The 15,908-nt window shown below is 43.8% G+C and overlaps 1 protein-coding gene and 1 long non-coding RNA gene across 3 annotated transcripts in view; both read right to left on the bottom strand.

The window, feature by feature from the left end:
- LOC143815329 (3 beta-hydroxysteroid dehydrogenase type 7-like) overlaps positions 1-15,908 on the bottom strand; it is a 116,440-nt gene that overhangs the window by 84,602 nt on the left and 15,930 nt on the right. Inside the window, exon 2 of one of the 2 annotated variants that reach the window (XM_077294432.1) lies at positions 8,979-9,158. The exons of the other annotated variant lie outside the window; for it this stretch is intronic. The gene's annotated coding sequence lies outside the window, so the exon portion shown is untranslated. The remainder of the gene's footprint in view (positions 1-8,978; positions 9,159-15,908) is intronic. 2 annotated transcript variants of the gene reach the window in all.
- On the bottom strand, positions 3,898-5,067 carry LOC143817981 (uncharacterized). Its single transcript, XR_013224239.1, has 3 exons — positions 4,959-5,067; positions 4,451-4,626; positions 3,898-4,155 (listed from the first exon to the last, which is right to left on the bottom strand). It is a non-coding gene; the product is annotated as an uncharacterized LOC143817981 (long non-coding RNA).

Genomic DNA, 15,908 nt, shown 5'->3' with positions numbered 1-15,908 from the left:
GCAGGTTCACACTGAGCACATGTGTCAGATGTGACAGAGTCTGGAGACACCGTGGAAAGTGATCTGCTGCCTGCAACATCCTTTACTATGACCGGTTTGGCAGTGGGTCAGTAATGGTGTGGGGTGGCATTTCTTTGGAGGGCCGCACAGCCCTCCATGTGCTCGCCAGAGGCAGCCTGACTGCCATTAGGTACCGAGATGAGATCCTCAGACCCCTTGTGAGACCATATGTTGGTGCGGTTAGCCGGGGTTCCTCCTAATGCAGGACAATGCCAGACCTCATGTGGCTGGAGTGTGTCAGCCGTTCCTGCAAGATGAAGGCATTGAAGCTATGGACTGGCCCACCCGTTCCCCAGACCTGAATCCGATTGATCACATGTGGGACATCATGTCTTGCACCATCCACCAATGTGACGTTGCACCACAGACTGTCCAGGAGTTGGCGGATGCTTTAGTCCAGGTCTGGGAGGAGATCCCTCAGGAGACCATCTGCCACCTCATCAGGAGCATGCCCAGGCATTGTAGGGAGATCATATAGGCACATGGAGGCCACACACTACTGAGCATCATTTCTTTATCTTGAGGCAATTCCACTGAAGTTGGATCAGCCTGTAACTTCATTTTCCACTTTGATTTTGAGCATCATTCCAACTCCACACCTCCGTGGATATTAGTTGTGATTTACGTTGATAGTTTTTAGGTTTTATTCTCAACACATTCCACTATGTAATGAATAAAAAAGATTTACAACTGGAATATTTCATTCAGTGATATCTAGGATGTGGGATTATAGTGTTCCCTTTACTTTATTTTTTGTGCAGTGTATATACTGTGCCTATGACTAACAGGCTGCACTGGATTGCTGTAGCTGCTGCCACTACTCTTGGTTATAATGCCTTGTACTGTAAGCACAGCAGGGCCAGCTGCATGTATGTGTACAGTATACACACACACGTACCTCAGAATGTCCTCTCTCCCTCTCTGAACCACCGCATCAGAAGAAGAAGATATGGAGGGGCATGGCCTAATACAAGGGGGCGTGTCGGCTGTTTCTCATGCTGGCTGTGCAGGAGAAGTTGAGTCCCATGCAGGACTGTGGGGCACAGCCTCAAAATCGGGACAGTCCCAAAGTATAAGGGACAGTTGGGAGCTATGTAGTTTGCATACTACTGCTGGACTTCCACGTATAAGTGCCGGTCTCACTCTTGCTGCATATTGCTGCTGGACTTGTTTGTATGAGCGGTCGCGCTTGCTACTAAGTTTGCTGACATTTCTGTTTTGTGCTCTCACTTCGTTACAACTGCAGGAAAGTCTCTGCTTGTTTATTTTCTACTTCTTGCTTTGTGAAATACACTTATTTGTCTCAGCTTTGGCTTCAGACTCGTTTTATCCCACGCAATCAGATTCCATAGTACCCACATAATTGTTACAACAGTTTTTGCCCAAACGATTTAGATTAGTAAATAGGGCCTCCTGACTGCAACACAGTTTTAGGTGCTGGAAGATCAATTTCACACAGAGCAGGATCCTATCTAACTGACAAGCTCACTTGCAGCAGCAGCACTAGCAGGGGTGGCCTCTCTGTGCTGTTACACTGAGAAAATGGTGCCAGCAAAATAAGATGTCCGCTTTTTATATGGACAGGCACATGTGTTCGACAGCCAATCACAGAAGTGTTATTACATTGTGGATGGGTTCTGTGCTCTGATTGGTTGCCGAAATGTACACACATTAAGTTATTACAGAAAAAAATGACAAAAAAAACGGCACTCCGCCGCTCTTCTGACCTAGACATACCCACGCCTTTCATCAAGCATGTCTACCTCGCTCTTCATACAGCACTACTATCCTAGACAAAGTCAAAACAAAAGCATTAGTGGAACTGTGATCATTTACCGATCTGTATAATAAAGAGAAACCAGGCGCACAACTATAGTCAAAGTAACAGGGAGGTGCCAAGGGGCCGGTAGTAATGAACTACATGAGCAAGAAAGAGAAAAAAGGCACTACCGTAAAAGCCCGCACACTACACCAAATAGTAATAATATAAAGCTTTATTAAGTACACCAAAACAGCAGAAAAAATGCATAAAACATAAGTAAAAACAGAGCAATAGCACCCCACTCCTGGACCCCCTATGCTGTGAGGGCACTACATCCACAATCCAAATGGTAAATAGAATGATGACAATAAATACATAGTTACAAAAAATATCAACATGAATATAAATATACAATAGTAACCATACACAATCCCAATGGTTAATAGAATGATGACAATAAATACACAGTAACAAAAATATCAATATAAATATACAATAGTCACCATAAACATATATAGTAATGCCCCAAGAATAACAGATGGCAAAAGACCTCCTATAGCAATCATGAATATATTAAAAAAAAAAAAAAAAAAAAAAAAAAAAAAAGGAAGCAAAGCGCAGCTAATATAGTGGCCAGCATAAATCCTGTTTGGGCGAGTATATACCTATAGCCCAGTCAAAGTAATGGCCACGATAACAAATGCTATAGTTAACCCACCATAGCCCATGAGAGACAAATAGTAAGGCCCGCACAAAAAAGTAAGTGCAATAAAGGCCCTGTCATATGTGCAAATGGAGTCGCACAGATCTGAAGCTGCAAGCCATAATATAAATCAAGACCCAGACAAAATAAGAGGGAGATACCAACCAGAAGGGGGCCCCAGATGAAAGTAAGAGCGGGGTGCGACCCAACGCGTATCGCCGTAACCCGTACGGCTTCGTCAGGGGAAGATGTGTACACATGGATGCCAGGCACATAAATACCTGCTGGCTGATTGATGTACCAGGTGCAGGTGTGGACCACAGGTGCATGAGAGAGGCATGAATGCAGGAGCCGGAAATGAGATGTAAATCACAGCATTAAGCTGCGCATGAGCAAGAAAACATGGCACAACAGCGCCAGCGTGGGGAGATGAGAGGCAGGACAGGCCCAGGTGCACCCCACATAGTGGCGCCAGTCCGCGCATGAACATAGCGACACGGCGCCTGCGTGTAAAAAATCACAGGCAAGAAAAGCCTAGGCGTACATAAAACAGTAGTGCTGGCCCGTGTATAAGCGCAGAATCATCAAAACACAGCGCCTGCGTAGAGAAAAAGCGCAGATAGTCAGCACACACAGCAGAAGGCAGCGCCCGACTAATAAAGCTGCAGCGCAGCGGGCACCTGCAGCGAGAGCACCCATGAGCCGGTCAGCATAAGCACGGCCAGAGCGGCCAGGATACAGGACAGAACAACGGGCCCGTATATATATATATATATATACACACACACACACACACACACACACACACATGAATAGACAAACAAATAACATAAAAAGTACAAGACAAAGTACTGCAAAAAAAAAATAAAAAATATCCGTGAACATGTAAATACATATATACACATACCCAAGTGAGACAACAGATATAATACTAACAAAGGAGAGCCATATAAACTACAAATGGCGAAAAAAAAATAAAAAATAAATAAAAATAATAATAATAATAAATAAAAAGAAAATGAAAGAAAATTTTTTATTATTAAGATTGAAAAAATTAGGAATAAGCCCACAGACTCCACAGTCAATGCAACGGGGGCCCATAGAACAGTATGCAGTATGTTAATGTATAATAGAGAATTAAATACATATGTCAGACTATCAAAAAGTCAAGACCCGTAATCATAACCTATATCGACCCCAAGACCATATTGGACGCGCACTAGACTAAGAAATGCTGGGGGGGGGGAAAAAAAAAAAAAAAAAAAGAGAAAAGGAAATAATAATAATAATAATAATAATAATAATAATAATTAAAGAAAAAACATAAAACATATAAATGCAAACATTTGCCAAGAGCAGAAAAAATGGGCCATATACAAAGAGAGCCACGGAAAATCCAATCCGTAGGAGAATGCGACAATAACCAATATAGGTAAATGTAGGCCCCCATGAAGATCCAGGAGAGACGGAATCGAAGACTCTAAAGACTAGGTATGTAGTATATCCGAGATGTCAGTAGTTAGTTTCCAAATTTATCCCAGGGATGCTGGAGGCAATCCCACATCCAAACCATATAGGAACCAGATGATCACGTAAAAAAGGCCCAGAATAGGAGAGGGACATGCGGCACCTGTAAAAAATAGGGGAAAAGCAAAATAATTAATAGATGACCCCGAGGAACAAGCCTACAGAGGCCAAAACCTATTCACCCAAAAAGCCAGTGAATAGAAGCTCCTCATTAAGCCCTGCTGGAGCTGTAGAGTTCAGGTTGAAAATCCAGCGGGACTCTGACCGCAGAAGCAATTTCTTGGGACATCCCCCCCTATTGGATATTTGTATCTTCTCCAACCCAACCACCCGTGTGTTGTTGATTTTACCGGAGTGGTGGGTGAGATAATGGGACGCCACTGAAGTAAGGAGTTTACCCTTTGCTTGATCCAAAGAGGCCAGATTGATAGTAGAAAAATGCTTCTGTATGCGTCGTCGGAGTTCCTGAGATGTCTGTCCCACGTATACCATATGACATGGACATATTAAGGCATAGATGACACAACTGCTCTTGCAATTAATGTAGTTCTTCAAGGTGTATCTGGTTCCATCCCTGGGATTAACAAAAAAATCTCTGTTAGCACACATAAAGGGGCACACATTGCAGCTACCGCATGCAAAGGAACCCTTTAGAACCACACCCCGCTGTAACCTCTTCGTCTGTCTTGTATAATGGCTCCTAGTAAGAAGGTCCCTAAAATTAGGAGCCCTTCTTGCCGTGAGCAGAGGCGTGTCGCTGACAATTTGGGAATTCTGTAGATCGGTCGTGAGAATATCCCAATGTCTGCGAAGAATCCCCCTTACATGTGACCAATGGGAATTGAAGGTAGTAATAAAACGAGGTCTGGAGTTGACAATTTTCGTCTTAGCAGTCAGTAAAGATACCTGGGATTGGGACCTGGCCCGCTCGTAGGCCGCCGAGATACACCGCCTTGGATAGCTTCTATCTTTAAGTCGTGAGGTAAGCTCCCGTGCTTCCAACCGGAAATCTTTATCTTCAGTGCAATTCCGTCTAACATTTACCGATCTGTGACCACATTTTGCCGACTTTGAGGAAAAGTGCTCGGGAGACCAATCACAAATCCGAATGTGCTATGTTTTGCTGAATTTGAGATTGGGGAACGTTTTCCGAACAAGTTAGCTCATCTCTATCTGTAATGGGAACCAGATTGTCAAATTAAAGGACAATGTTAGCAACCTACCCCAGCGATAACAATCAGATAATCAAGTCTACAATGTGTTATCGATACTATGATCCAGAGTGCAGCCTGTAACACTGTGTACTACTGTGTGCAGTTGCTGAATTTCCACTCAGCACAGAAGAGTCGGCTATTTTGGATCCTAAACTACTCCCTGTTAAATATCAGTTCACATGCAGAGAAATCTAGTATTTAGAATAAAATCATCCAGCATTTATGGTCAAAACACCGTGAGCTACCTTGCTGCGGGGAGTTTTGGGTCACATCCTGCATCGTTTTAACCCCAGTAAAAGCGACTTTAGAGTACAAGTGTGTTGCAGTTTCCCATTATACATTTGAAGGTGCTGGCTCATTGTGACAGCTTGTTTGTGAATGAGCCATCCCTACGAAATATGCAAACATCAGAGTAGAAGCCAGTGATCACCTGCAGCAGTCATCTGATTGAGGATAGGACATCATCGCTACAGGACTGGTAGGAGCCACCAGTGCAGTTTTCCTGAAGTGGTGGAGCATTCAAGGCATAAGTATTTGGGACTTCGGTATTTTATACCTATTCTACCAAAATCTGTTAAAGCCCCTGTCACGGGTTCCTTCTCCGGCATCACACAATCAACAGAGCAAGAGAATAGTGAACAATTCCAAGACCTTTATTTAGGCAAAACACGAAAGGTCCATATATACGATCCATCACACAAAGAATAAAATATTCCAGAACACGATTGCATTTCAGTAACAGGTTAAAAGTCCAGCAATCCAGCACAGAGGATAACAGTCCATATTCCCTTCTTCCTCTCTGATATGCTCTTCACATCATGGTTCCACATCAGACTGATCTGTGTCTCACCTTCCCATTCACAGGTTAGGGGGGTGGGTCGCAGGGGTTCATTGTTTCAACAAGCTAGGTCAACATGTCATTAGCATATTAGCAAACAACATTATTCACTGACCCTGTGGAGAGATAACAATACAGAACTGTGGGGAGAATATCAGATGGCAAATAACAACTCAACACCATGAAAATAAGTAAAATAGAAATATACACAAAATGATACCCACATAGCATATCACACCATTACAACCTCTCCCCCTCATAATAAGTGAGCATGCCATTAGGTCTACACAGACCTCTGGCCTGCTCACTTTAGTCCACTTTGCTCCACTGTTTATAGTTCCTTGTACAGTGGCAGGGGTTGCAATAATCATGAGCACTTGTTGTCCATAAATTCCCGGGTCCTGGCTTTATGGTCATACCAGGCTTTTTGACTGGACTGGGCCGTTCGCTGATGTTCATTGGCCAAGGTAGCTAGCTGGGCGAGACTGTCTCTGAACTCTAGAATGTAGGGAATGATGGGCATTACGGTATCTGCGATATCTCCCTCCAATTGTTCTTTCAGAAGAATGAGAGGGCCACGGACCTTCTGCTCCCACAAAATGACTTTGCAACTCTCCAATGTCATTTCCAAGGAGGATATCTGCAGGAAGTCCTCCCATAACGCCAATCCAACACAGTTTTTCTCCAAAACCGAAATACAAACGTAACAAAGCTCTCTGTATATATTTGCGGACACCCCCCTGCCAGGACAATGGGAATTCCTGGGCCCTGGTGAAATGCCTCGGGTCGAACCAGACGGGGGTCAGCGATAGTCAGGAATGCCCCTGTGTCTCTAAATCCTGACACTTTGTATCCATCAATTAAGACATCCTGTAGGTGGCAATGCCGTTGCTGTGTATTTCTGATGGACAAAGGCCGGAGTCCATATACTCCAGGAGGGGTATCTATGGTGCTGTGGTCAGTGGTTCACTCTGGTGGGAGTGGTGGTTCCTCTTCCTCAGGTGGGATGGAGTGCACAAGATGCACTGGACGAGGTGGGGCTGCGTGGGGCTCCCTCCGAATCCTTGAGGGACAGCCAGACTGCAAATGTCCAGGTTGCCCACACCCGTAACATCTCCTCTCTGTGATACCCCCAGGTCATGGTCGAAACTGTTGGGGCCCAGGATTGTGAGCTGTGATTGTCATCAGCCTGCGGCTGGGTGGAGGGGCAGATATAATCGGAGGGTGACGGGGCGCGTTCAAAGGCCGTGTTTCATTGTCCAGAAGCCTCCTCCATTGCGGTCGGATAGTAAGGGCTTAATCGGCCAGGGCTGCAGCTCTATCCACGGTGCACAGCGTGCGCTCCCGGACCCATTCCCGTATCTCTGCGGGGCACTTGGCAAGAAATTGTTCTATAAGGAACGCCTGTATAACATCTTCCACAGTAAAGGCATTTTCTGCTTCCAGCCATCTCCGACATGCCTGGGACATCTTATGTGCATACATCCTAAACGATCCCCCCGTAGTGCATGGGAGGTCTCGGAACTTGGCCCTATATGAATCTGGGGTGATAGCATGGTAATCCAGGATAGTCTGCTTTACAATGTTATAATCCCGGTTCTGCTGTGAGGCAATGGTTCGGTAAGCCTCCGCCAGGCTATCGTTCAGGAGTCCCACTAACAAACGCATGCAGCCAGAGTGGGGCACCTCCATCACAGCACATTGCGGCTCAAAGTCCTTGAAGAACCCCTCCACATCTCCGGAAGCCTCATCAAATGGCTTAAACTCTGTCCGGGTGATCCTTACAGACTCCCGGATCGTGGGGTTTACATTCCACATTGCATTACTCCCTCTTTCAAGCTCCATTGCTTCTTGTCTCCGCTGTGGCCGGCGGGTAGCCTTGTACTCCTGAGAGACGCCTGGGCCCAGAACCGCCATCTCTTCTTCGTACCACACCACCCACTGGCTTTTTGGAGTGGAGGTCCTCGTCTCCAGTGCTCGTCCTTCAGACATATGGGAGTAGGTGGTCTGGCTAGCACCCACCAGTAGATCGATTAAGGCCTCTTTAGTCAGTCTCTGGTAGTTCAGGTCCAGGTCTCTGGCTCTCTCCTGTAAACTGGATACAGTCCAATTTCTGTACTCACTCTGTGTGTGGTTCTCCATTAGGTTACGCTCTGTTGATCCCGCTGCTTGCCACCAGTTGTCATGGGTTTCTTCTCCGGTATCACACAATCAACAGAGCAAGAGAATAGTGAACAATTCCAAGACCTTTATTTAGGCAAATTACGAAAGGTCCATATATATATGATCCATCACACAAAGGATAAAATATTCCAGAACACGATTGCATTTCATTAACAGGATAAAAGTCCAACAATCCAGCACAGACGATAACAGTCCATATTCCCTTCTTTCTCTCTGATATGCTCTTCACATCATGGTTCCACATCAGACTGATTTGTGTCTCACCTCCCCATTCACAGGTTAGGGGGGTGGGTCACAGGGGCTCATTGTTTCAACAAGCTAGGTCAACATGTCATTAGCATATAAGCAAACAACATTATTCACTGACCCTGTGGAGAGATAACAATACAGAACTGTGGGGAGAATATCAGATGGCAAATAACAACTCAACACCATGAAAATAAGTAAAATAGAAATATACACAAAATGATACCCACATAGCATATCACACCATCACAGCCCCTTTAAGCATAATTTAGCCAATATATGGTAAGAATCAGATGACACAGCAGCAGCTAGCACCAGATATACATGTAAGGAGCTGGAGGAACAATGGATTGGAGCACTATCAATGAAACATAGTGTGAATTATGAAATTAACACACACAAAACTAATATATTTTGTAATTATGGTATATACAGTATTCTTACCTGATCTAGTCAGTGGTTGATGTAAGATCAACAGTGATCAAAGACTCCAGATGACTGCTCTCTGTCTGGTAACACATTTCCAGATTCCAGGTCTTCAGAGAATTGATATGCAAATATTCTCGAGTCAAAGTTCTCCAACCCAAGTGTCATTGAACTGAAGATGGTCCATAGGTTTATTTACTTTGGAAAAGTGTAGGAATATCAGGCATATGACTGATCCACACCTTGTTTTATTAACAATAACTGCATCAAAAACTTCCTATGGCACATGTGTCTTCCACATTCTGAATGTGTACCACAATGTGCAGACTGGCTAAGGATCTCCTGATCCAAATTCAACAGACTCATATTTGTCAATAAGACCGCTGAGTTGGGGTCACAAGATCCGTGACCAGTCTACATATCATGGTACATACACAAGAACACAATCTGGTCTGCAGTATTCAGCTGCTACCCTTTGAATGGAGTTATTGAATTTTCACTTTGGTTTATACTGGGCCAAAGCTAACAACAGCAGATCAGTGGGGGTGCCGAGTCATCAATCTCAAAAGGAACCCTTTTAACCCATAAAATCTGTGAAGCCAATAACAGCATTGAAAAACCACATGATGTTATTAGATGCAGTTATGAGGAGGTGTTATGCATGTTTATATTATTTAAAACACGATTAACCCTCTAAATAAAGCAAACGTAATGCTGGGAATGCATCTTTTTCTGTCCTCACCAAAAATGTGATGGGGGTAGAGTTAGGGTCAACTTTGACAGTGCCCAACATAAGACGTTTTATGTCAAATGCCCGCGTATGGCGTTGGCTCAGAAGCTGTAGTGGCACCATACCAGGATGGTGCCAGCTGTAATATACAGTTTGCGTCTGCATGTAACTTCAGTGGCTGGAGTGCATGCGGTCAACACGAAGGGGAACCAATGGGAAATTATGGCAATCGGGGGACTGCTGAAGGTCCCATTGACTTCATAGGAGAAAGTATATATATATATTAATATATACTTACCTTGTAATGTCTTCACATCCTGTTCTGACCAGATGTGTCCGAATCCCAGAATTACAAGCGGTGGAAGTTCACCGTCCTCCATACTGGGACACCCAAGTGATTGGTGTCTCAATATGGAAACTGCTGGTGTCTACACGCAGTGGAGCTCCAGCGCTGGTGGCGTTCTGTGTCGCCGGGGGAAGCGCGCTGACCGTGCTGACCACCGGATCCCCTAAGCGCCTTACTGCACTACTTACCCCAGGTCTATACGCTGCATTTAGCGTTGGTGATAGCTTATATATTATCAGAGGGACTCCCCTACTGGCCATACGTATTATCCTAACATTCCAGATAAATTGAACTGTTCTGAAGAAGGTCCACCTGGGATCGAAAACGTTCAACAACAAACTGGTTCTGTGTCTGGATAAGAATAAACTGTATTTTCTGTTTTTCACAAACCTTTTGAGTGCCGGGTTATTCTTACAGGAAAGATATATATCTTGGTACCGTGTTAGCCAGTAGATAGAAAAATGTTTAGAATTGAGAGTCCTCAGTGGTTGATACCTTTTAATGGCTAACTGAAAAGATGGCAACAAATTGCAAGCTTTCAAGACTACGCAGGTCTCTTCATCAGGCATAGACTAATACAAATTCTGGAGAATCACATATTTATGCACAACATAGCACAGAAAAAAAACAAAAAACAAACATGGATAAGACAGGTGGCATGAAGCAGAATTACCATGAGTGATAAACAGTTATGTCCATAAATGTTGGGCCAGTTGTTAGACATTATATGGGGCCCATTATTCTTTATGGAACATATGGGGAATTGTGGACCATTATTCTGTATAGAGCATTATATAAGACCCATTATTCTGTATGGAGCATTATATGGGGTCCATTATTCTGTATGGATCATTGCATGGGTTCATTATTCGGTATGGAGCATTATATGAGGCCCATTTGTCTTTATGGAGCATAATATTGGGCCCATTATTCTGTATCGAGCATTATATGGGGTAAATTATTCTGTATGGAGCTTTATTTGAGAGCCATTATTATGTATGGAGAATTATATGGGGCACATTATTCTGTATGGAGCATTATATGGGCTCATTATACTATATGGAGCATTATATGGAGCTCATTATACTGTATGGAGCAATATATGGGGCTCATTATACTGTATGGAGCAATATATGGTGCTCATTATGCTGTATGGAGCCCTATATAGGGCTCATTTTACTGTATGGAGCACTATATGGGGCTCATTAAACTGTATGGAGCAATATATGAGGCTCATTAAACTGTATGGAGCAATATATGTTGCTGATTATGCTGTATGGAGCCATATATGAGGCTCATTATACTGTATGGTGCATTATATGGTGCCTATTACTCTGTTTGGCACTCTATATGAGGCTCAATACACAGCATGAAGCACTATATGGTGCTCATTATACTGAATGGATCAATATATGGGGTAAATTATTCTGTATGGAGCTTTATTTGAGAGCCATTATTATGTATGGAGAATTATATGGGGCACATTATTCTGTATGGAGCATTATATGGGCTCATTATACTATATGGAGCATTATATGGGGCTCATTATACTGTATGGAGCAATATATGGGGCTCATTATACTGTATGGAGCAATATATGGTGCTCATTATGCTGTATGGAGCCCTATATAGGGCTCATTTTACTGTATGGAGCACTATATGGGGCTCATTAAACTGTATGGAGCAATATATGAGGCTCATTAAACTGTATGGAGCAATATATGTTGTTGATTATGCTGTATGGAGCCATATATGAGGCTCATTATACTGTATGGTGCATTATATGGTGCCTACTACTCTGTTTGGCACTCTACAGTATATGGGGCTCAATACACAGCATGAAGCACTATATGGTGCTCATTATACTGAATGGAGCAATATATGGGGTACATTATACTGTATGGAGCACTGTTGTGCAAATAATACTGTATGGAGCACTATGTGGTGCTCATAATACTGTATGGAGCAATATATGGGGCCATTATACTGTATGGAAGACAATGTGGTGGCCATAATACTGTATAGAATACTATATAGGAAGAAATTGACTTTTGTAAAGGATTCACATCTGAATGCAGTTTCTACTGGTAGGGTACATTTATCAATATCCCGTTTACCTCTAAGGCCGGCCTCACACTCAGCGTATGTAAATACGGTCCGTTTTTATGGCCGTAACACGCAGAAAAGTCCCCAAAATAGTGATCCGTATGTCATCCGTAGGCAGGGTGTGTCAGCGTATTTTGCGCATGGCATCCTCCGTATGTAATCCGTATGGCATCCGTACTGCGATATTTTCTCGCAGGCTTGCAAAACCGACATCTAATGGATTTATGTGCTCAAATGTTCGTTAAAACATATATACAGTATATATATATATATGTCATTGAGACACATATATATATATATTGTGTATTTATATTTAATTCAGCGCGAGATATGTGAAAAGCCGGTAATTCAATTGCCGGCTTTTCATTTCTCCTTCACAAACCCGACATAATATGAGACATGGTTTACATACAGTAAACCATCTCATATCCCTTTTTTTTTGCATATTCCACACTACTAATGTTAGTAGTGTGTATGTGCAAAATTTGGGCACTGTAGCTTGTAAAATAAAGGGTTAAATCGTGGAAAAAATTGGCGTGGGCTCCCGTGTAATTTTCTCCACCAGAGTGGTAAAGCCAGTGACTGAGGACATATATTAATAGCCTAGAGAGGGTCCATGGTTATTGGCCCCCCTGGCTACAAACATCTGCCCCCCAGCCACCCCAGAAAAGGCACATCTGGAAGATGCGCCTATTCTGGCACTTGGCCACTCTCTTCCCACTCCCGTGTAGCGGTGGGATATGGGGTAATGAAGGGTTAATGTCACCTTGCTATTGTAAGGTGACATTAAGCCAGATTAATAATGGAGAGGCGTCAATTATGACACCTATCCATTATTAATCCAATAGTACGAAATGGTTAATAAAACACACACACATTATTTACAAGTATTTTAATGAAATAAAGACACATGTTGTTGTAATATTTTATTAGACTCTTAATCCACCTGAAGACTATCGTCCTGAAACAAAGTTAAAAAAACAAACAGCAATATTCCATACCTTCCGTCGTTATGTCCCACTATGTAAATCCATCTGAAGGGGTTAAATCATTTTACAGCCAGGAGCTGTGCTAAAGCACTCGCTCCTGCCTGTAAAACCCCGGGTACTGAATGGAAAGCAGTTTGATCTGTAGTTACCTTGAGTCACGGTGATGCGCCCTCTGCTGGATGTCCTCATATGAACTCGAGCGTGGGAACTTTTCAAAGGCTCCAGTTCATGAGGACATCCAGCACAGGGCGCATCACCGCAACTCAAGGTAACTACAGATCACCCTGCTTTCCATTCAATACCCGGGGTTTTACAGGCAGGAGCGAGTGCTTCAAGCAATATCTGCCCTCAGTCACTGGCTTTACCACTCTGGCAGAGAGCCCACGCCAATTTTTTCCGCCATTTAACCCTTTATTTTAGCAGCTACAGCGCCAAAATTTTGCACAGACACACTACTAACATTAGTAGTGTGGAATATGCAAAAAAAAAGGGATAGGAGATGGTTTACTGTATGTAAACCATGTCTCATATACTGTCGGGTTTGGGAAGGAGAAATGAAAAGCCGGCAATTGAATTACCGGCTTTTCTCTCTAACACCGGTGCGTATTTCTCGCAGGTCACACTGCTGGTCCGTGTAAAATCCGTATTTTTCTCGCCCCCATAGAATTTCATTGGCGATTTTTTTTGCGCAATGCGGTGACAAACGCAGCATGCTGCGATTTTGTACGGCCGTACAAGACCGTATAATACGGATCAGTAAAATACGGCTGATAGGAGCTGGGACATAGAGAATCATTGGGCCGTGTGTTATGCGTATTTTACAGACGTAGTTTATGCGCTCATACGTCCGTAAAACTCGCTAGTGTGAGGCCGGCCTAATACTACCAGTACTGAAACCCGTGGACCCTCGATCACCTGAATCCCCTCTGCTGTATAGTATTGTAGAAATTACAATAGATATCACTCATGTAATGTAAGATGTAAGTGAAATCTTTGGCATTGCACTATATCTATATTTCTCTGCCGTATCTGTGTATCATGAGTTGTGGTATTTGTTAAAGGGGCCCACTGAAACTCTTTCGCCCGGGGCACATAAAAACCTGGAGCTGCCCTATTGTGTCTGTCTGTGCATGTGTGTGTATGTTTATACATGTGTGTGCATGTGTTTATGCATGTGTGTGAAACTGTGTATGTATGTGTGTACATGTATGTTTTTATGCATGTGTGTAAGTGTGTATGTATTTGTGTATGTGTGTGTATATATGTGTGTGTATGTATGTGTTTATGCACGTGTATGTGTGCATGTACAGTGGGGGAAATAAGCATTTGATCCCTTGCAGATTTTGTAAGTTTGCCCACTGACAAAGACATGAAGAGTCTATAATTTTAATGGTAGGTTAATTTTAACATTGAGAGATAGAATATCAAAAATAAAATCCAGAAAATCACATTGTATAAATTATATAAATTTATTTGCTTTTTGCAGTGAGAAATAAGTATTTGATTTGTGGCGCCCCTGGGGTCCAGTCGCCACAGAGGTACTTCACCTCATCCAGAGGTGTGGTATCCCACTCTCAGGTAAGGAGGGAGCACTACCCAGGACTTTAACACTCACATCCAACACACCCCAGTTTAGTTTGGGCACCTGGGCGTACCCTTATGGAGGGAGGTCTCATACCAGACTGGATAAGAATGGGTGTTGGGAGTGGGTGGGGTAGGTAGAGTAGGGGAGGAGCTAATTATGAGGGAAAGTGAGAGAAAGGAGGGAGGAAGTGGAGCAGAGCAGACGTGCTGGTCTGCAGCTCCTGACAGACAGACAGAAGAAGTGTGAAATAGAGACAGAAAGAAGCTCCAAAAGCAAGAAGGGGTCCTAGGGGCACGGGAAGTACAGAAACCACCCGTGGGGCCCGCATCCAGATATGGAGGGACCAAGTTGCAGTAAGGGGACCGGCCCCAACTTAGTGAGAAACTACAAGTCTAGCTAAGAAACCTGAAGCTGTGGCTTCTGCAAGAGTCACAGTCACATCCATCCATACTTCGCCAAAAAGGCAGCTGAATCCAGGAGACTGAGAGAATGTCACCCGACCAGGTTTGTGGCTGCTGGCTTGGAACACTGTGGGTAAGGCACTGGGCAGGAGAAGAGAAAAGCCAGTGTAGAGAGACGGCTAGAGGAAGGCTTATGAAAGGAGTCCTGGAAGGGTGCGTCCCAACTACCTGGAAGTTTGCTGGACCACGGACCTGGGGGACACAGCACACCCTGCCGGGTGCCATAAAGAACTGTAAGTAAAAGTCTGGAAACTGCACCTTGCTGTGTCATTTTCGTTATTCCAATCGCACCTGCCCAGCATAGCCACTACCGCCTTTTATATCTCTTCACTACATCTGCCCTGGGGTTAGGTCTACCCGTGGAGAGCTGCACCAACTCTGCTGCATCACCATCTGCCCCAGAGGATCTAAACTGCAGCGTTGGCCACCATCTCATTGCCGAACACCACGGGTGGCGTCACGAACATTTCCTCAATCCCCCATAAACTTTATTTTTCCCTTTAACAACCATCTTCACCTTTAATTGGACGCCCAGGGCCACAGACTGGGTCTCTGCTGCTGTGACCTTCTCCTTTAAAAACTGCCATGTCGGACCCAGCATTGAGTACCCCACAACCGCATGGGGCGCTCCAGATCCCCTACCAATCATTAAGAGTTCTGGCTCCACCAGACCAGTTAGATGTTCCTAATGAACTCGTTACATGCATTAAAGACAGCAGTCTTACATAGTC

Source organism: Ranitomeya variabilis, chromosome 3, assembly GCF_051348905.1.
Source record: "Ranitomeya variabilis isolate aRanVar5 chromosome 3, aRanVar5.hap1, whole genome shotgun sequence".
NCBI classification, from domain to species: domain Eukaryota; kingdom Metazoa; phylum Chordata; class Amphibia; order Anura; family Dendrobatidae; genus Ranitomeya; species Ranitomeya variabilis.
Note: the sequence above shows the minus strand (reverse complement) of the source record. Positions and strands in the feature narration are given on the sequence as shown.